This window comes from Phyllopteryx taeniolatus, chromosome 4 (assembly GCF_024500385.1).
Source record: "Phyllopteryx taeniolatus isolate TA_2022b chromosome 4, UOR_Ptae_1.2, whole genome shotgun sequence".
NCBI classification, from domain to species: domain Eukaryota; kingdom Metazoa; phylum Chordata; class Actinopteri; order Syngnathiformes; family Syngnathidae; genus Phyllopteryx; species Phyllopteryx taeniolatus.
Genome location: NC_084505.1, coordinates 1,978,287 through 1,984,963, shown reverse-complemented (window position 1 = coordinate 1,984,963; position 6,677 = coordinate 1,978,287).

Below are 6,677 nucleotides of genomic sequence, written 5' to 3'. Positions count from 1 at the left end.
TTCATCGACCTCAAAGGAGATTTTACATCATATACTTTTATGCTATAAGCTGGTAGACTCCTCTCACTGCCCCTTTGTCAACCCCAGTGTTTCCTGACCAAACATGTCACATGTTCATGTGTAACCTTGCATGACCTTTACCATAATTACACTATGTGACCTCACATAACCCTGTCTGACCTCACGTGATCCTTTGACGTGCCAGTCTTTGTTTTATAACCCTTTGAAATACCAATTTTATAGCTCATGATACTTTTATTTTTTAATAAGCCTTTGAAATGTCAGGTGGCAGCTCATGACCCTTTAAAGTACTGGTTTTATTGTTTTATGACTGGTAGAGGGAACCATAATGATGTCACGTGTTCAAAACTAACCTCCTAAAGGTCAAAGGTCAAAGCCATTAACCTGTCAAAACAGGCCACAGGCTGAGGGTCATACATAAATAATTACCGGTGACATCACGTCCGCTATCTGATTAGACTTCCGGCAACAACAGCACTTCCCACTTCCAGTGACGTCATGGCCATCCATCCTTTTGACATTTGCCGTATACTACAATTTTTTAGGATCTGTATCCCATTCATGCTGGAACAGTTTTACTGTGTTACATGGACTTTTTAAGCTGCCGCTGTGGTTTCTTTGTATTTTGATGGATATTGAGAATCACAGTCGATTAGTCGAAGAGAACAAGGTTTTTTAGAGGGGAGTGACAAACAAAAAAAAGGAGAGAGAGTGAAAAGATAACTGTCATGTGTGTGTGTGTGTGTGTGTGTGTGTGTGTGTGTTCCGGGTTTTGTCTCCCCCCCTGTTTCACACACACCTGCTCCTGTGAGCATCTTCACCACCTGTGCCTCGTTCACATTTTTTCAAGAGAAGGAACCAGTTGGCACCCTTGTATATAACCTCGTGTCTCATTCCCTCTCGTTGCCAGTTCGTTGTACCTTGTCGTCGCGTTCCAGCATTCCTTGTTTCCACGTCACAGACTCACAGTAAGACTTGACCCTGTTCCGATTATCGACCTTGCCTCTTTGCCTCATGTTTTTGGATACTGTTGCCTTTCTTGGATTGCCTGCCTTTGTACCGACCTATGCCCGTCTATTTAACCTCTCTTTTTGGAAACTGTCCATTTGTTTTGGAGTCGTGCATTTTTGGGTCCTATCCTCTGTTCCGTTCATGACAGAACGAACTGGCCATAACATGGACCCAGCAGACTCAGACCCGGTGCGCAAAGCCCTTCAAGCGCAGGGTCAACGCCTCACGAAGCAGGATGAGCAGATTGCTGCCCTCCACCTTCATCTAGAGGGACTGTCAAGGCATCAGGACAATATGATGAGACAGGTGGCCTCGCAGTTTGAACTTCTTATGAAATTTTTTCAAGAGAAGGAACCAGTTGGCACCACACCCAGTACCGCCACGGTATTTCCATGTGAAGTAGTCACCATGCAGCCACCTGCCACCTCCGCTGCTGTCTGCCCACAGATCTCTCAACCGGAGAGGTTCTCTGGAAATTCTGGGAACTTTAAGCCGTTCATCACGCAGTGCGAACTCCACTTTGAACTGCAGGCAGCTGCCTTCCCCACCGAGCGGGCAAAAATCGCATTCGTCATTTCCCACCTGACTGGTCGTGCGGAGGCGTGGGCTACTGCTGAATGGAGCTGCAATTCCGCCGCGTGTCATTCATGGGCTTTTTTCATAAAGACTATGGAGCAAATTTTTCAATTTTCCACTCCTGATCGTGAGGCAGCTCGCTCCCTTGTCACCTTACAACAAGGCAAGCGCAGGGTGTCAGATTACGCAATTGAGTTTCGCATTCTAGCAGCTGAGAGTCATTGGAATAATCAGGCGCTACTCGATGCCTTTTTTCAAGGACTATCCCCCGCCGTCAAGGATCATTTAGTCCCGCTAGACCTGCCGACCGACTTGGACACTCTCATTGCTCTCGCCGTAAAAATCGACAAGAGGCTTTTGGATCGCGAGCTAGATGGAGATCGGCGGAGGGCTGCGTCAACGCGCACTTGGAGGACGAGCCTCGGTGACCAGCCAAACCAAGGCAGATCCCCTGGTTCCGGTCTCAACCCACTGGCTAGCGTCCCCACGGATGAACCCATGCAACTGGGCAGGTTCCATCTCTCCCTTGAGGAACGTCAACGCCGGCTGAGGGAAGGGCGGTGCTTCTACTGCGGTCAGTTGGGTCATTCCGTGAGCAACTGTCACGTCAAAGTTGCCGGTGCCGGTAGCCAGGGCACGGGAGAGGTGAGTCTGAATTTCATTAACGAAGACCCTACACGGGTTCTTCCTAAAGTGACACTATGCTCTCCTGATCAAGAAATTCATACACCTGTATTAATTGACTCTGGTTCTGATGCAAACTTACTCAACTCCATCCTTGTTAGACGTATGCACCTTAGAACCTTTGGAATAAAACGCCACCGCAACACCTATGCTGCAGACGGCAGTTTTATGGGCAAGATCACTCACCGCACCCAAACATTGACATTCCCTGATTCTCACTCGGAACGCATTAGTTTTCATGTTTTTGACGCCATGAATCATGACCTTATTTTAGGGAACCCATGGTTGAAATTACATAACCCCCACATTGACTGGTCATCTGGGCAGGTTATGTCATGGGGCAGCAATTGCGCCCGGAACTGTTTCAAGCCGCCATGTGATGTTCAGGGTCATATTTCTAAGGACAATCCACAGACCCCATCTGGGGATCCTGATTTATCTCAAGTGCCCACCTGTTATCAGGATATTAAAGATGTCTTTTCCAAGTCCAAGGCCAAATCCCTTCCACCACACAGACCTTATGACTGTGCTGTTGACTTGCTGCCTGGAACCACACCCCCACGAGGGAGGTTGTTCTCTTTTTCAGGGCCGGAACACAAGGCCATGAAGGAGTACGTAGAAGAATCACTGGCAGCCGGGATCATTCGCCCATCTTCATCCCCTGCGGGAGCAGGATTTTTTTTTGTGGACAAGAAAGACAAGACCCTGCGACACTGTATCGATTACCGGGGTCTCAACGAGATCACGGTAAAAAATAGGTACCCTCTTCCTCTCATCTCCACCGCCTTTGAGTTCCTGGAGGGAGCCAAGATTTTCACCAAGCTGGACTTAAGAAATGCATATCATCTAGTCAGGATAAGAGAGGGGGATGAATGGAAAACAGCATTCAACACACCAACGGGACATTATGAATATTTGGTAATGCCTTTTGGGCTTACTAACGCTCCAGGTGTTTTCCAGAACCTTGTCAACGATGTCCTGCGTGACATGTTGAATGTTTATGTTTTTGTTTATTTAGATGACATTTTGATATTCTCCCCGGATGAGGAGACTCACATTATTCATGTCCGCTCTGTTTTGCAGCAGTTACTGCAGAATCAACTCTATGTCAAGGCTGAGAAATGTGAGTTCCACAAGGCGTCCGTTTCTTTTCTGGGTTTCGTCCTGGCTCAAGGTGAAGTCAAGATGGACCCTTGCAAAGTCGATGCAGTTATTAATTGGCCTACTCCCACGTCACGCAAAGATGTACAAAGGTTCTTAGGGTTCGCAAACTTCTACAGAAAATTCATCAGAAATTTCAGTTCTATAGCCTCTCCTTTGCATGATCTTACCTCGCCACACAAACCTTTTGTATGGAACCCGCTTTGTCAGGCAGCTTTTCAAAAACTTAAGTCGAGCTTTACCTCCGCTCCTATCCTTACTTTGCCAGATCTCAAACAGCAGTTTGTGGTAGAAGTCGATGCGTCTGATGCCGGAATAGGAGCAGTGCTCTCCCAGAAATCTCTCAAGGATGATAAGTTACATCGTTGTGCGTTTCTCTCCAAAAAATTGACCCCAGCTGAGAAAAATTATGACATTGGTGACCGTGAACTGTTGGCAGTCAAGGTGGCTTTGATGGAGTGGAGGCACTGGCTAGAGGGGGCACAGACTCTGTTTTTAGTATGGACAGATCACAAGAACCTTGAATATATTAAAACTGCCAAAAGATTAAATGCGAGGCAGGCTAGATGGGCTCTGTTCTTCACTAGATTTAATTTTACGTTATCCTTCCGACCTGGTTCTAAAACTGGTAAGCCAGATGCTTTGTCACGCATTTTCTCCGAAGAGAATTCTTTGTCCGACCCTAAGACTATTTTGCCTAGATCATGTTTCATTTCCGCTTTTGTTTGGGACATTGAAACTGCGGTTAAAGGGGCTCTGAAAGACACTCCTTGCCCTGAAGATTTCCCTGAGAACAGGCTTTATGTGGTTCCGACCTTAAGGGGAAGAGTCATCCACTGGGCTCACACGAACCGAACTGTATGTCACCCAGGCATTGCCAAGACGCAATCAGTGGTCGAACAGCGCTTTTGGTGGCCTAATGTTAGGAGGGATGTTATCGATTACATCAATGCTTGCCAGTGATGTGCTGCTAACAAGCCCTCTCATCAACGTCCTTCTGGGGAGTTGCGACCCCTGCCAATACCACAACGTCCTTGGTCAGACATTTCCGTAGACTTTGTGACAGGATTACCGGCCTCTAAAGGCATTACCACCATTCTTACAGTTGTTGACAGGTTCTCTAAGATGGCACACTTCATTGCACTTCCAAAACTCCCCTCAGCTAAAGACACTGCCGAGCTAATGATTAATCAGGTTTTTAAGTTCCATGGTTTCCCCAAGAATGTGGTGTCTGATAGGGGTCCCCAATTCATTTCGCAATTTTGGAAGGAGTTTTGCAATCTCATAGGTGGTACCGTCAGTCTGTCATCTGGGTTTCATCCTGAAACCAACGGCCAAACCGAGAGGCTGAACCAGGACCTGGAGACGGTGCTCCGATGTCTCGCTTCACAGGAGCCGCGATCCTGGTCTCAGAAACTGGTTTGGGTCGAATTCTCCCACAATTCCCTCCCCTCTGCATCCACTGGTCTATCGGCTTTTCACGTTGTGCATGGTTACCAACCATCTCTGTTTCCTGCCATAGCCCCAGAATCCACAGTTCCAGTGGCATTAACCTTGGTGAGACGCTGCAGGAGGACCTGGGAGCGAGCCCGCCAGATGCTGCTGCGCCAGGGACGGTCCTACAAAGCCGCTGCTGACCGTTGGAGGACACCGGCCCCGAACTACAAAGTGGGTCAGCGAGTTTGGCTCTCGACCAAACATATTCCACTCCGGGTGGAGTCCAAGAAGCTCGCTCCCAGGTTCGTTGGGCCCTTCCCCATCACAAAAATCATCAACCCTGTCACCGTGAAGCTGAGGCTCCCAAGGTCGATGCGGGTCCATCATACTTTTCACGTCAGCCTACTCAAGCCAGCCCGGGAGTCCCCTCTGGTCCCGCCTTCCAGGCCCCCTCCTCCCTGATCGAGGCAAATTTATAGTGGTATGATTGGCTTTCCACAAACATATTATGGCCCCAACCATGCTCAGAAGCTTAGATATGCGCCTGTAACCAATGCCATTGTTATGTTTTGCAACAATTAATTTACGACGGTCTTGAGACAGCTCTTTGCTCTTACCCATCATGAGATGTGTCTTGACTCACACCTTGGCAATGAGACCTTTTTGTAGGCCATCTATGAGGACTGAACCAGCTGATATTCATTTGCACTGACAAGGGGTTGTATTGCTGTTTGATTATTGATATTTCCCCTGATCTTGGCTAAAAGACTTAAACTGGTGTTTGATTCAATTATCGAGGAAACGCAATCGGGGTTCATGTTGAAAAGACACATACTAAACAATATTAGGTTAGTACTGGATATACTGGATTACCCAGAGTTAATTGAGGAGGATTGTTTTATTTTGTTCTGTGATTTCTACATGGCCTTCGATACGGTGGAACCATCAGTTCATTTTTCAATCGTTAAAGAAATTCGGATTTGGCAAATATTTCTCTACAGCTATCAAAACTCTCTATAAAAATGGTAATACTTGAATTAAATTAATGGGTAATACATCCCCTAGATTTAACTTGTCGAGAGGAATCAGGCAAGGCTGCCCCGCCTCCCCATATCTCTTCCTTATTGTAACACAGCTCTTAATAGACCATATTAGGTCTAGCGCTATGAAAGGTATTTCTCTTATTGATCGAGAGTTGATTATGTCTCAATTAGCAGATGATACCACTTTGTAAAAATTGAAACCAAATTCCGGTTGCTATTAAAGTCATTCAGCAGTTTTCAAAGGCTTCTGGTCTACCTCTGAATATTAATAAGTGTGAACTCGTGTCCATGCTCTAAATCTACCCTGTTCAATATTCCAATAAAAAGTGAAGTCCGATATTCAGGAATACTAATTAACAAAGATCAACAGAGAAGAAGTGCTCTCCATTTCAATGCTATTATTAGAAAAACTCAAAGAAAACTAAGCCAATGGCTCTTGCGAGACCTCTCACTAAGAGGGAGGATGTTTTAAAACTAAAGCAGAGGGAATCTCCTGTTTGACCTGTTCAGCCTAGGCTCTTCATGTCAACAATAAATTATTATCAGAGATCAACAAACTGTTCTTTGACTTTGTATTGAAAAAACAGGACACATCTTTTGAGAAAGTCATGTCATGAATTCATATGGAAATGGCGGACTTAATTTTTTGGAGTTCTCCACATTAAATAATACATTTAAAATAAATTGGCTTACACACCCATCCATTTGTCCATTTTCTGAGCCGCTTCTCCTCACTAGGGTCGC